A 14,096-nucleotide genomic window follows, 5' to 3' on the forward strand; every position below is an offset into this window, starting at 1 on the left:
TCAACTAAACAAACAAAAAACATATCTCAGGATTTGGTAATTAATTTATTGTTCATTTTTCTTGCACAGAAATACTTGAGTATTTTATACTCTGATATAGTAACTAATATACCAGAGGCCTCTAAGTATTTCCACTTCTACAGATACCCACCATGACAGGATAACAGATAGGAGGTTTAGTCCCTCTCAAGGACCTTGACAAATCTCTCTATCTTTTAGTGTAAATCAAGTTGCATTAAAATACATACCTGTTTTTACCTCTTGCAGGCTGTCTGGCGTAGTGTGGTCTCTCTTTAACATACACATTAAAGCTTCTTCAAACTTTGCAACACTCATCTATGAAAACAAAATAAAAGACTCAACTGAATTCAGGAAGAAGTCCGAAGTGTGAAACTCTGGAGAAGAAGAGTAATGTATGTGTTGTTCCTAATATACGTTTCAGAAGTATGAAATGACTAGGTGATTCATTAACCACTCCTTATCAGTTATGACTATGTTACCTTTGAGCACATAGTTTTCTACAAAGGCAATTATGATATAAACTTAAACAGACTTTAAATGAAACAGATAAATACTTTAGAATTTGAAAATGTCCTGTACTTATTACCAATTCTTTAAGAAAAGTACTGCTTTGATAAAAAAGTTATTATGAATTGGAGAAAGTATTTATTTATTTTTTTGTTCATTTATATTTATTCAAACAGTCTCACAATGTAGTTCTGGCTAAGCTCTAGCTCACTATATCAACAAAGTTGGCTTCAATCTCATAGAGATCAACTTGCCTTTGTCTCCTAAATGCTATCCGTAAAGATGTAAGCTGCCACACTCAGGCTAAATATTTTAATTTTAGAATATGTTTACTCAAGGTATTTCTAGATTGGGTTATTCTGATAATATTCAGTAATTCTGATGTTTGATGGAAGAATGAGGCATCTGCTGAAATGCCACTGGTCCCAGGATACATCTCTGGATACACAAAAGGAGATCAAGGGAATTCAAATTGCAAAAGAAAAAGTCAAGCTCTCACTATTTTCAGATGCTATGATAGTGTACAAAAGTGACCCCCCCCCCAAAAAAAAACTCTACCGGAGAACTCCTACAGCTGATAAATACCTTCTGTGATGTGGCAGGATACAAGATCAACTCAACAACAACAACAACAACAACAAAATAAAACAGTAGCCCTCCTATACATAAATGATAAAGAAGCTGAGAGGGAAATCAGAAAAACATCGACTTTCACAATAGCAACAAATAGCATAAAATATCTTGGGGTAACACTAATCAAAGAAGTGAAAGACCTATTTGACAAGAACTTTAAGTCTTTGATGAAAGAAATTGAAGAAGATACCAGAAAATGAAAAGTTCTCCCATGCTCTTGGATAGGAAGATCAACATAGTAAAAATGGCAATCCTACAAAAAGCCATCTATAGATTCAATGCAATCCCAGCCAAAACCTCAAAGCAATTCTTCACAGACCTTGAAAGAACAATAACCAAATTCTTATGGAAAAGCAAAAACCCAAGATAGCCAAAACAATCCTGTACAATAATGAAACTTCTGGAGGCATTACCATCCCTGACATCAAGCTCTATTACAGAGCTTCAGTAATGAAAAGAGCTTGGTATTGGCAGAAAAACAGAGACATTGGCCAGTGGAATTAAATTGAAGACCTGGATATTAATCTATACACCTATGAACACCTGATTTTGACAAAGAAACTAAAATTTTACAATGGAAAAAAGAAAGCATCTTCAACAAATGATGCTGGCATAACTTGATGTCAACATGTAGAAGAATGAAAATCGATCCATATCTATTGCTGTGCACAGACCTCAAGTCCAAATGGATTAAAGACTTCAATATAAATCTGACTACACTGAACCTGATAGAAGAGAAAGTGGGAAGTAGTCTTCAGTGCATGGGCACAGGAGACCACTCCCTAAATATAACTCCAGTAGCACAGACACTGAAAGCAACAATAAATAAATGGAAGCTCTGGAAACTGAGATGTTTCTCTAAAGCAAAGGACACAGTCAATAAGACAAAAAAGAAGCCTACTGAATGGGAAAAGATCTTCACCAACCCCACATTAGACAAATGACTGATCTCTAAAACATTTAAAGAACTCAAGAAATTAGACATTAAAATTTTAAATAACCCAATTAAAATGGAGTTTTGAACTATACAGAGAATTCTCAACAGAGGAATCTCAAATGGCCAAAAGATACTTAAGGAAATGTTCAACATCCCTAACTATCAGGGAAGTACAAATAAAAACAATTCTGAGATAACATATTACACCTGTCAGAATTGTGAAGATCAAAAACACTAATGATAGTTTATGCTGAAGAGGATATGGAGTAAGGGGAACAGTTATTCATTGCTGATGGGAATGCAAACTTGTTCAGCCACCTTGGAAATCAGTATGATGGTTTCTCAGAAAATTGGAAATCAGCCTACTTCAGGAACTAGCGATACCACTCTTGCCCATATACCCAAGAGATGCTCAATCATACTACAAAACCCTTTGCTCAACTATGTTCATAGCAGCATTATTTATAATAGTCTAAACCTGGAAAAAACCTAGATGCCCCTCACTTGAAGAATGGATAAAGAAAATGTGGCACATTTACACATTAGAGTGCTACTCAGTGGTAAAAAAAAAAAGAATGACATCTTGAATTTTGCATGCAAATGGATAGAATTAGAAAACACTATCCTGATTGAGGTAACACAGACCCCCCAAAAGATGAGTATGGTATGTACTCACTCATAAGCAGATACTAGCTATAAACAAAGGACATTGAGCCTATAGTTCATGATCCTAGAGGAGCTAAGTAATAAGGTGAACCCAAAGAAAAACATATGTAGGCCCACATGGAAACTGGAAACAGACAAGATCGCCTGACAAAATTGGCAGCATGGAGGCAAGGAAAAAAGGGAGGGTAGAAAAGAAAGGGGAGGGGATAAAGGAAAAGGGAAGGGAGAAGGGGAGCATTGAGGAGAACTTGAGGGAATGGGATAGTTGAGATGTAGGAAGGACAGAGATGAGATGAGAGCAAGGAAAGAGATATCTTAATTGAGGAAACCATTATAAGGTTAGCTGAAACCTGGCTCTAGAGAAAGTCCCAGGAATCTACAATGATGACCCCACCTAAGACCCTAAGCAATAGAGGAGAGGGGGCCCAATCTTAACTTTCCCTGTAGTCAGACTAATGATTATCTTAAATATCACCATAGAACCTTCATCCAACAACAGATGGAAACAGAGGCAGAGACCCACATCGTAAGCAGCACTGGACTGAGCTCCCAGTGTCCAGTTGAAGAGTAGAAAGAATGAGAATATGAGCAAAAAGGTCAAGACCAAGATGGGTTAGGTAAACAATTTACCTAAGCTAATGGAAGCCCACCAACCCTAACTGGACTGGGAAGGAACAAGCATAGGACCAAACTAGTCCCTCTGAATGTGGTTGACAGTTGCATGGCTGGGGCAGACTGAGGGACCACTGGCAGTGGCACCAAGATTTATCTCTACTGCATGTACTGGCTTTTTGGGATCCTTTGATCTTCAGATGTATACTATACTATAGATATAGTAGGAAAGGCCTTGGACCTTCCCCAAAGCAATGTGTCTTACCATCTCTTAGGCTTATATGGGAGTGGTATGGGAGTGTGTGTGTAAAGGAATGGGAGGAAGCCGGGCGGTGGTGGCGCACGCCTTTAATCCCAGCACTTGGGAGGCAGAGGCAGGCGGATCTCTGTGAGTTCGAGGCCAGCCTGGTCTACAAGAGCTAGTTCCAGGACAGGCTCTGAAAAAGCTGCAGAGAAACCCTGTCTCGAAAAACCAAAAAAAAAGGAATGGGAGGAGAGGAGGGAGTGGGAATATGGATTGGTATTTTTTTTTAAAGTCTAATAAATTAAAAAAGAAAAGCATTCATCATAAAAAGAATGCAATAAAGAACTAAGTACAACAGATAAGAGAGGAATGAGTGCATTTGCAGTCAGTGCATGCTGGGAAGTGTGATATATGCACTGTACTAGAGAACTATATTGTGCTATATTTCCCTAGTGGGATGGGCAGTGATAATAGAGAACAAAGTCCTTCTGCAGCCAACAACGTAATGACTTTTCATTTGCCCTTTGCCTTATCTTTTAAAATAGAAAGCAAGAAAATTTCTGGAGACCAGTAAATATTTATTAGTCTGTCTAAAAAAGACCAATATATAGTTGATGAAATAATACTTGCAACTATGTTGTAAGACTTTGGCACAGCTATCAATGTTACACATAATCAAACCATGCTATAACAACTTTATTTATTTACATGTGAACAATGGTCATCTACAAAATGAAAAAAACTAGTATTAGTTCTAAATGTCAAACCAGAAACCTAGATATTCATTAATAGCTGAATAAAAACATACTATGTTCTATTTATGTGGTTTGCATACCACACATCACTTAAAAAGAACCCATTCATGCAATGTGCCAGCATGAATAACTTCAATATCCTAATAAGAAGTGAAATACAAGGAAGACAGTTTCATTTTAACAAGCTTAATATTGTTCATTAAACATACCATAAGTAAACAGTGCATGAAAAGAGTTAAGAGAAAAGAAGCTCAGAAAACAGTGGGTTTCTTAGTAAAGCTTGTCACTCCAACAATACTAGAGTACTTATTTAGGAAAAATGGGACTCAAGTCAGCCCCCAGCTCAAAATGGATTTTGTTCTTCAAACCCAAAATACTAGTGTTTCATGAGGCTGTGGCTTTACCAAACTCACCCAATAGGGAAAAGTCAAAACCTGCACCAACTTCACTTTTTCTGACTCTCAGTTGAATTCAAAATTATTTCTCATACAGCCTGTGTAATGTCTGCTTCCTCTGAAAACTTTGAGTCAGTTAAGAACCCAGGTAAGAACTCAGCTCTGTATATAGACACTGTCATCATTTTTAATGTTTTGCTTTGAACTGTGACCTACACTGTGGCTGATTTTCTCTTCTTATCTCAGTCTAAAGGTTGGTACATGCTATAAGGACAGAAATTACGTAGGCTAAGGCATTCCTACAGCAAAGGCTGATAAGACCATGACAGGAAGGCAGAGAGAAAAGAGGCCATAGATTAAAGGGCAAGATGACAAAGTTCTGCAGTCAGATGTTCTTGTTCTTGATAACAATAAATTATTTGTAATTGTCAATGTGCTGTGAGCTCTGTGTGGTTAACTTTATAGTTACAAACACTTGCAAGAGCCAGTTGGAAGGCATCCACAGCCTATGAACTAGTCACCAGAAACTTGATGATGTTTTCACAGTAAATATCCCAAAACAAGCTTCTTAAGATCATAGTAGAAGAGAGTTAAAGATAATTTATAAAATAGAAGGCTGACCACTCTGCTCTAATAGAAGTGTTGTCTAAAAATAGATAGATAGATGATAGATAGATAGATAGATAGATAGATAGATAGATAGATAGATAGATATAGATAGATAGATGATAGATAAATAGATAGATAGATGATAGATAGATAGATAGATAGATAGATAGATAGATAGATAGATAGATAGATAGATAGATAGAAACAAAGCACTAGGAACTCAGAACATAAGAACATGAGTCTTATTATGGCCTAATTGGCCAGGGGATAGGAAATGCATATTCTAGTTAATTCACCTTTCCTCACAGAGAAGAAAAAGTCAATTTGAGTTGACCCTGGCCTTCTATGGGGAAGAGGAATACTCATCTTCAGTATCAGCACAGCTGTAACTATCCATTTGCTTCCACATCAAGATGGGAGGGAATTATTAAATAATGATTAAATAATGGAGTTCAAGGTCAAAAACAGTCTGTTTCCAAAGCCCTAAGATCTTGTGATGCGGGATTCTCCTCATTATGCTGTGAATATGTTTTATAACCATTGATTAATAAAGGAGCTGCTTTAGCCTATGGCAGTACATAATAGAATTAGATGGGACTCCTCAACTGAATGCAGGGAGAAAGAACATGGGACTCAGGCACACACCATGTAGCTTCTGAATGAGAAGGACTCCAAAACCTTACCAGTAAGCCACAGCCTCATGTGGTACACATTGTAATAGAAATGCATTAATTTAAGATGTAAAAGCTAGCTAGGAATATGCCTGAGTCATTGGCATATTCCTAGCCAGCTGAGTCAGTGTTGTAATTAATTTAGTTTCTGCATGATTATTCAAGTCTGAACAATTGGGAAATGAATGAGCAGTCTTCATTTACATAATGGCACCCAAGTGTTTGGGACTAACCTGTATGGTAAGCCACCATTTTGGTTCAGGTGCTTGTACACTAGCTCCAGGTCAGGAAGAATTTAACTGAGACCACAGCCACATGGCTCAGACTTCCCACCTTGGCAAGCAGAAGATTAGTTCTCCTAGGCATGCATAGGTAGGAGAACATAGCAGTTTCCCGCTCTCATACATGGAGATACTTCCAGTCTACACAATGTACTGCATGGCAGATTTAGCTTTTATGAAGACAAAAAAGGTATATTGCTGTGTGGTGCTTTCCAAATTTGAGGGGGTGAACATGGCTCCTACCTATCAGTCCCACAGTTGGCAATAGATGCACCTCCACCATATTAAAAGTTCTAGAGAGGCAGAGCATCCAGGGTAGCTGTGATCACACTGCCTATCATTTTTAAAAAAATGCTCCTGGTCAGAAAAGCATTTCAGATACACAATAGGACATATTCAGACATAAAAGACTGCTAAATGAGACACAATATATTTTTTAAAATGTATGTACACTTGGAGAGCCGAAAGAGTATAGACAGTTATAAAGAGAAGTAAATAGTTTTAGAAAATAAGACAAAGTCTTTAAAGAAACAGTAAAAATAATATAAAAGAGTGAAGCAGACATAGATTAAAGTAATAAAGAATAAATATTAAAAATAAGAGAGTAAAAAGCCATGTAAAGGTAAAAATACAGTAAGAGTCAGGAATATATATATATTTTATATATATATATTAATATATATATAATTGTGTTTTCTTTGAATGTATTGACTTCAGAGAGACATTTGATTCTGGGGATTGCTAAGCTAAACCAACATATATAGTTTAAAAGTATCTTGACTTCAAAATTTGAGTCTAAACAATGTTACTTTGGAAAAGAGATTCTGCTTTTGTTTTTACAGAGAATGAGAATCTATAGATTCCTTCCAGGCTAATGTGGTTTTATGGAACAAGAGTCCCCAAAAGGTTTGTATAAACCCTAAACATACTTTAACCAACAAACTACACAAAGCAGTTTGGAGAAAACTATGCCCAAATTTCCAAAATGATTGTTGATCAATGTTTGCTTTTATTTAAAAGGGATTGTGCATAAATAGTTAATTGACACAGTTATCTCTTTCTTTTTAAAAATTATTTAATTTTATTTATTTATATTTTATGCATGAGTACTCTGCAGGCCAAAAGAGGGCATCAAATCCTATTATAGATGGTTGTGAGCCACCATATGGATGCTGGGAAATGAACTTCAGATCTCTGGAAGAGCAACCAGTGCTCTTAACTGCTGAGCTATTTCTCAGACCTAGTTATCTCTTTTTAAAAGAAAAAAAAGTGAATATGATATAGAAATACTTTACATTTGTATAGTTTGGGCTTATTAATACAAAGTTAAGATCAATTTTGTCACATGTATATTTCTAATCTTGTTTAGGGTATTATGTTTATAATGCCCATTTTAAAATATAATGTATAATTAAAAATTACTTGTTAATAAATAATCATATATAGAAATCAAACTTGTAGTCATGTTAGTTAGGTTTTCTAGATATACAGAAATGTATTTCAGTTAGATATATAATCTTTAACAATTTAAAGGCCTACAGAATATGGCATTTAAAATGTTTTAAGAACTTGGACTTTTCTTTACAGTAAGATGGGTCTGCTTCTGGAAGCACCAATTACTTCACAGAGGTTTGTATGCATTGAAGAAACTTTTATGATATTTGCCTTCATTGTGACAAGGCTAGCCATTTGGGCAAGAAACTGCTCTTGCTTGTGCTATTTATGCTATGCTGTATTAACTGGATATTCTGGACCCACACATTTACTGCTTAACTTGCCTGAAAAAGGTGAGACAGTCCTTCAAGGTTCCTGCTTCATGAAAGAGTCTGCCAGACATTCTGCAGGACACAGAAGAAAGTGACTGATAAAGAGTCGATATAGATGAAAGAGTCCTTCAAATTTCCTACTTCATGGAAAAGTCTACCAGATATTATGGGCCTAAAGGCTGAAGATGGATGCCCAATGTTAAAAATAACCTTTAGCTTACTGTCCAGGCAGTGAGAAGTCTCTGTCATTTCTAGAACTTTGGAAGTTTCTTACAATGCATTTCCTGTTTACTTAGATAATCTTATATCCTTCTGCATTTTTTAATGGAGTTGAAGATTAGATAGCTATAGTTATAGTTTTCCTTATTTGCAATAAAACATAAAGTACATATAAATATTGTAGCTGAATTCTTGCTTGATACCTGTTTTGTTAAATGTAATTTTACTGTTAGAGTTAAAACCATTACTTTTATTTTGACAGAAAAGGGGAGATGATGTGAAATTCCCTTCTGTATGCTATGAATATGCTTTATAACTTTTAGTTAATAAAGAAAATGCTTTGGCCTATGGCAGTGCAGAATAGAACTAGTCAGGATGACTAAACTGAATGCAGGGAGAAACAGTGCAGAGTCAGGCAGATGCCATGTAATGACTGAATGAAAATGATGCTAGAACATTACTGGTAAGCCATAGCCTGATGCTGATAGAGAGACTAATAGAAATTGGTTAATTTAAGATATAAGAGCTAGCTAGAAATATGTCTGAGTCATTGACCAAGCAATGTTGTAATTACTAAGGTTTCTGTTTGGTTGTTCCAGTCTGAGCAGTTGGGAAATGGATGAGGAGTCTTCATTTACATCATTATCACATTTTTCTGTTTCTTCATCTCAACAACATACTAAAGGAACTTTGTGTCTGTTCGTCTAGAAAACTCAAAAGGCATATTCCAAAGCAAAATATGTTACTGGAACATCCAGACTAACCTTAAGAATGGGACATAACAGGGGTTGAGGAGAAAGCAATGAGACAACACCTCATAACTTTTGGCTGCTATGCAAAGAAATCATCTTCCCCACTAAGAAATTGAGAAATTTTAACTCTTGGGAAATTGAAATCATTACTTATTCATGTGGGGAAAAGAAAAATTGTACCACCATTGTGGATAACTGTGGTGAGTCCTCAAGAAAGGGAAAAAAGAGGGAAAAAGATAGGAAAGAAAGAAGGGAAGGAAGGAAACCAAGAAAGAAAGAGAATAGATTGTCATGGTACCTATAGCCCTACTTCTTGATATGATGACCATATATATTGAACATGGGTCTCTATTCTGTCCCCTCCAAAACAAATCTTGAAATTGCATCTCATGGTGTAATAATTAGAGGTGAAGAGGACTATATGAAAAAATATATTACTGATGTTCTGCCAAATGGACATGCAGATAAGCTGCCTTCTAAGTATTTACCTTTATCTCTGTGGAAGAGACACCTCTGCTTTGATCAGACAACTATCTTTAGGGAATGGGTATTGGTCCATGTGGAGACTCATAGATGGTCCATGCACTGAGGATAAAAATGTGTTGAGTGCTTAGCCTCAAATCCAACATCAATGTCACCAACACCCTGTCACCTTCTTATCACACTTCCCTATCTGTGCAGCTGCTATAGCTCTTAGCCCTAGGTTTGACACCCGTGTCAAAGAAGACTAAGTAATTCTCCAGGACTCTTTCCAGAACAAGAGTCAGAGGCAAAGAAGTCTTAATCTTAGCTATGCCAGCTTAGCATTTAAAGAAAAAAGGTTCTCCTGATCAAAACATGATTACAGCTATACAATAAAGACAGGTTCAGATAAAAAAGATCTCTAAATGGGTATAAGTGTTATATATACACATACATACATATGTATATATATATATATATATATATATATATATATATATGTAGACATGGGAGAGAGAAGAAATAGTTATTTAAAAATTAAATGGTTTTAAAAAATAAAACAAACTCCTTAAAGAGTCAGAGTACAGACAATTATAATTTAAAGAAGTAAAAAAAAATAATAAACCACATGAAGATGAAATACACACAAAGAGTCTGGATTATTCCAGGACAAAGATATACAGAGAACCTGTCTAAAAAAGTAAAAGTAAAAATAAAAGAAATAGAGGTTAAAATAAAGCCACACAAAGGTGGAAAATACACAGAGAATCTTGATACTGTATGCTATTATGCTCTCTTTGAATTGTTTGAATGCTGAGAAAGGAGCAACAGCTGCTAAAAGATATTTGTTTATAAATGCTGCTCAACTAATCCAACATAGATATTTTGAAAATACCTTGACTTCAGAATTTGGATCTAAGGGTATGATACTTTGGAAAAGAGATTCTTCTTTTGTTTTTACAGAAAATGAGACCCTGTGGATTGCTTCTATCCCAATATGGTATGATAGACCACGCCCTTCTGAAAGGTTGCTATGAACACCTTCAAAAAATTACTTTACTCAACTGCCAACTGAGAGGAACCTAGCACACAGGTTATACCATGAAAGATCTGATTAAAAGCGCAATGCCCCCATTCAGCAGGAAGCAGTTTGGAGAGAAATAACTGTGCCCATATTCCCAAATATTGTTTATAAATGTTCTTTTACATTTAAAGGAGGATATGATATAGAGATGAACAATTTGCATTGATATGGATTTTGCTTTAGTGATTTAAATTTAAGGTCAATTTTGTTATATGTATATGTATTTCTAATCTTGATTAAGGTATTGTGATTGTGTAGTTCATTTTAAAAATGTAATGTATAATTAGGAAATATAGGTTGTTAATGGATAATCATTGATAATAGTCAAGCTTGTAGTCATGTTAGTTAGATTTTCTAGATGTGCATATATTTTAGATAGACATTCTTCATATCTTTCAAAGACTACAGAATATGACATTTAATGTTTTAATAACTTAAGGCTTTCCATGACAATGAGACACGTCTACTCCTGGCAGCACCAATCTACTTTAAAAGGAAGATGGGCATTGAAGAGGCTCCTTACAGAGTTTGAGAGCCATTTGGGCAAGAAATTGCTCTTGCCTGGACTGTTGCATAAACTGGACACAGAAAACCCTCAGAGAGAGGACTGCTGAACTTGCCTAAAGGTGAGATGGCCTTTTGGGGTTCCTGATTCATTAAAGAGTCTGCGAGACATTCTGCAGGACACAGCAGATAGTGATTGAACTGCCTTTGAAATTTCCTGCTTCATGGAAATGTCTGCTGGAAACTATGGGCCTGTAGGCCAAAGATGGATGCCCCAATGGTACAGAGGAACTTTGGGTGACTGTCCAGGCAGCTAGATGTCTAGGTGATTTCTAGAGTTTTTTAAGTTGCTTATTTCTCTTTTACTTAGGTAATATTATATCCTTCTGGAGTCTCTGATGTAGTTGAAGAATGGATAGATGATAGTTATAGTTTTCCATTGTTATTATAAAAGACAAAATAGATATAAATATTTTAACTGTAATTCTTGTTTTATAACTGTTTTGTTATATTTAATTTTACTATGTTAAAGTGAAAGCCTTTCTTTTTTGTTTAAACAGAAAAAGGGGAAATGATGGAGGAGGGTCTTCTACCAATCTGTTGATTTCATTGGTTAATTAATAAAGAACTGCTTGGCCTGATAGGTTAGAACATAGGTGGGTGGAGTAGACAGAACAGGATGCTGGGAGTGAGGCAGATGCCTCAGGCAAACGTCATGCCTCTCCTCTCTGGGACAGACGCGATGGAGCCAGCTGCCAGGTCAGACATGCTGAATCTTTCCTGGTAAGACACTACTCGTGGTGTTACATAAATTATTAGATATGGGTTAGTCAAGATGTGAGTAAGAAGCTGTAACTAATGGGCCAGGCAGTGTTTAAATGATTACAATTTGTGTGTTGTTATTTTGGGGTATATGCTAGCCAGGCAGCCAAGAGTCAGGCGGGACAAAAAGCAGGCCTGCCCGCAGCTCCTTCTACATTATTGTGCCTTTAATATTTTAGACTTCAGAGAGATATTTGATTATAGGGCTCCTAAGGTAAACCAACATATATATTTTAAAGGTGTCTTGAGTTCAAAATTTGGGTCTAAGGAGGCATAAGCAGGCAGATCTCTGTGAGTTTGAGGCCTGCCTTGTGTACAAGAGCTAGTTCCATGATAGGCTCCAAAGCTACACAATAACCCTGTCTGAAAAAACAAAAAAATAAGACAGACAGAGAGACAGACAGACAGACAGACAGACAGACAGAAAAGAAAAGAAAAGAAAAGAAAAGAAAAGAAAAGAAAAGAAAAGAAAAGAAAAGAAAAGAAAAGAGGAAAAAGGTTCTGTGGATTCCTTCCTGACTAATGTGATTTGATGGACACCAAGACCACCCAAAATGTCTCTGTGTACATGCCAAAAATACTTTGTCCAACAAAAAGTAGGAAGCAGTTTAGAAAAAAACTATGCCCAAATTTCCAAATATTGCTTATAAATGTTTGTTTACATTTAAAAGGGAATATGCTATTGAGATGCACACTTTGTATCAGTATGGATCTTGGATTATTGATACAGATTTAAAGGCAATTTTGCTGTATGCACATTTCTGCTCTTGATTAAAGTATTGTGTTTGTACAGCCCATTTAAAATGTAGTGAATAATTAAGAAAGATGGTTTAATAGATAGCCTTCATCAAACTTGTAGTCATGTTAGTTAGATTTTCTAGAAGTATAGAGATATATTTCAGATGGGTAGGTATTCTTCAAACCTTTAAAAGACTAGAAAAATGTGGCATTTAAAATGTTCTAAAAACTTAGGACTTTTAATGTCAATGAGACACATGTGTTCCTGGCAACACCAATCTACTTCAAGAGGTTAATGAGCATCAAAGAGGTTACCTATGGCGTTTGTTAGCAATTTGGGCAAGAAACTGCTCTTGCCTAGACTGCTAGGATGTATGCTATGTAAACTGGACATGCCAGACCCACAAAAAAATGACTGCTGAAGTTGCCTAAAGAAGGTGAGACAGTTCATCATGGTTTCTGCTTCATGAAAGATTCTGCCAGGCATTCTGCTGGATACAGGAAAGAGTAACTAACAAACTGTCAATTTGAGGCAAAACAGTCTTTCAACTTTCCTGCTTCATGGAATAGTCTGCCAAATACTAACGGCCTGTAGGCTAAAGATAAATGTCCCAATGTTACAGATAAACTTTGGGTGACTGTCCAGACAGTGAAATGTCTCTGTCAATTCTAGACTTTTGGAAGTTGCTTACAATGTACTTTCTGTTCACTTGGGTAATATTATATCCTTCTAGGCTCTTTAAAGAGTGAAAGACAAATAGTTATAGTTTTCCTTAATTATGATCAAAGACAAATTAAATATAAAACTTTAGACTCACAAAGATAGGACAAATTATAAAGTACTTACCTTAATTTGTCCAATTAAATGAACTAAATATTGTAACTATAGTTTTTCCTTGATAACTGCTTTGTATATGTAATTTTACTATGTTAAAGTGAAAATCTTCCTTATTAATTGGGCAAAAAATGGTGTGGGAAGTCCTTTGGTGTATTGTTGCTTTTATTGGTTAATGAATAAAGAAGTTGATTTGGCCTATGACAGAAGAAAATAGAACAAGGCAAAAAAATCCAAGCAGAGATAAAGGATAAAAGAAGGTGGGGTCAGGGAGATGCAATGTAACTACTAAAGGATAAAGACACCAGACACCAATCAGAACTTTACCCAGTAAGCCACACCCTTGTGGTGATATATAGAATAATAGAAATGGGTTAATGTAAGACATTACTAAGAAAGAGAACTACAGACCAATCTCACTCATGAACATTGACACAAAAATACTCAAAATATACTGATAAATGGAATACAAGAATACATCAGAAAAATCAACCACCATGATCAAGTCTGCTTCATCACAAAGAGAGAGGGGGGGTTCAACATAAAGAAATCTGTCAATATAATCCACCATATAAGCAAAATG

Source organism: Arvicola amphibius, chromosome 2 (genome assembly GCF_903992535.2).
Source record: "Arvicola amphibius chromosome 2, mArvAmp1.2, whole genome shotgun sequence".
Taxonomy (NCBI): domain Eukaryota; kingdom Metazoa; phylum Chordata; class Mammalia; order Rodentia; family Cricetidae; genus Arvicola; species Arvicola amphibius.